We start from the raw sequence: 2299 nt of genomic DNA, 5'->3' as shown, positions 1-2299 counted from the left end.
GTCAGTTTCTGTTAGCTACATAGATCTTGAAATCTATAGATACTATTCATCAAACATACCTTATTTTTAAATGTATGTTTTTTTTTAATTTAAGACATTTTTAGAAGCCTTCTGCTAGCAAAGATATAAGTGATTAGACATACAGCTTGCAAATTCCTGGGAAATCAAAGCAAGGAGGCTGGTCATGAAAAATGTACACCGAGGAAAAATTTGCCTCTTGTACCAAGGAAGAACTGGAGGTAAAACAAAAACCTGAACTCTTATAAATGTTTCTTCTTCAGCACAGCCTTGTCAGCTCTATATAACCAATATACTGAGCCTGGGACACTAAGACTCAGAAATTTCTTGATGATGGAAGCCACTCCTTCCAATTCTCGCCTCCATACTCTAGCCCCTGGCACGGAATAATCACTCAAGAAGTTGTTTGGTGGAATTAAATGTTGGAAAGACACTGAAGTGTCCTGATAGAAAGAGATGCATTAGCTGTGTTTTGACCCCCAGGTTCCCCTGGAATCTCCCTCTGTAGATCCTGCAGGAAGATTTCACATGACTCATGATCATTTTCCCTGTTTCAAGTAGAATTGTTCCAGATCTGTTTACCATAATGAACCATAATGAGAAACCTGCCTACTGCAGATTGTAAAGTGGTTGGTCCCTGGCTCGAGAATCAATATGGGAAAATATGCCCTGAAGAGAAAAAGGATTCAAGGAAAAACTGACAATCTCTATTTCTGCCTTTATATGAAAATAATTTTATCCATTTTTATAAATACAGCAATTTTTTTTAAAAAGTTTTATTTCTTTTACTTATATAAGTGCTCTGTCTGCGTGGATGTCTTCATACCGGAAGAGGGAATCAGATACCACTATAGATGGTTGTGAGCCCCATGCGGTTGCTGAGAAGCACAAACTTGAGACCTCTGGAAGAGCAGTCAGTGCCCTAACCACTGACTTCAGGCCCTGTATACAACAGTATGAATTTAAAAACTATGCTAAGTAGTTTAGACCCAGATATGTGTAGCTCTCACTTCCCATCAAAGAAGCTTCCTTTTACCGCAGGTGGGGGTTGTTACAGAAAATAACTAGTCAACGTGCAGAGAACAACAGATGGTGGAGTGTCTCAGTCCAACTGATGCATCTACAGCGAAGCCCCTGCAAAAGGCTCATGGACGAAGGAGAGGGAAAGTAGACTATCTGCTGAAAGGTAGTGTCTTCATGCCAGGGTGACTGCATACATATATTACATACATATGGTTGCCCTAAAACGACCTGGAAAATGACAACCCTGGTGAAATGCCAACATAGATGGAGACATCTGACAAGGCCCCATCCCTAAATAAAGAGCTACAGGCAATTAAAGATTGACTGGAGAGGAAGAATCGGTATTCTCCAGAAATGTACCCATTTATTTGTTATCCAGTCTGAAGTGGTCAGCCCTACAAACATGTGCGTACACCTCTATTTCCTGGACACCAGGGAATGGAGAGTATCTGCAGAAGCAGATATGAAGGGCACAGGTGAGCTTGCCAGAGTGTTGGGATTTGAACTTCGAGTTTTTGAACCCAGAATCTCGAAATGAATCGTGATTCCTGTCCATTAGCTTGTAAGGTGTATGTAGATAATCTTGGAAACAAGGGAAACAAGACTGAATTAGAACGGGATTTTGGCTATCATGGACGACTACAAAGTGTGAGGGTTGTTCAAACCCTCCTGGCTTTGCTTTCATTGAATCTGAGGATCCCTGAGATGCTGCTGATGCTGTCCGAGAGCCAGATGGAAGAACACTATATGGCTGCCCAGGAAGAGCGGAACTGTGGAATGGTGAAAAGAGAAGTAGGAGCCGTGGTCCATCTCCCTGTGGGGGTCATTGCCCTGGAGATGATTACCGTAGGAGCTGGTCTCCACCTCTGCGAAGACCTCCAAGAAGGAGAAGCTTTTCTCAAAGTCGGAGCAAGTCACTTTCTAGAGACAGGAGAAAGGAGAGGTCTCTGTCTCATGAGAGAAATCACAAGCTGTCTGGATCTTTCTCTAGGTCTCATAGCCAATCTAGGTCAAATGAAAGGCAATAGAAGACCAGTTTGCCAAAGAAGTGGTGTACAGGGTGCAACTTCATTGGACGGGGTATGTACAGGAAATTCACGTTTTGTTTGAGACTTCATAAGCTTGGTGCATTTTAAGGACATTTAGCTCTTAATTTGTTTTGTCTCTTGAAACTCACATAATGATGTCATTCTCTATGGTTTCAAATGGATCGTATGAGGCATGTAATATCAAGAATTGTTACTTTATACTGTTTCAT

At 41.7% G+C, this 2299-nt stretch overlaps 1 pseudogene; it reads left to right on the top strand.

Annotated features, from left to right (window-relative positions):
- Nucleotides 1-1575: 1575 nt before the first annotated feature.
- On the top strand, nucleotides 1576-2069 carry LOC130865404 (serine/arginine-rich splicing factor 3-like; annotated as a pseudogene).
- The last annotated feature ends 230 nt before the right edge of the window (nucleotides 2070-2299 follow it).

Source organism: Chionomys nivalis, chromosome 23 (assembly GCF_950005125.1).
Source record: "Chionomys nivalis chromosome 23, mChiNiv1.1, whole genome shotgun sequence".
Taxonomy (NCBI): Eukaryota; Metazoa; Chordata; class Mammalia; order Rodentia; family Cricetidae; genus Chionomys; species Chionomys nivalis.
The sequence above is the reverse complement of the archived record's forward strand: the minus strand, read 5'-3'. Positions and strand labels throughout refer to the sequence as shown.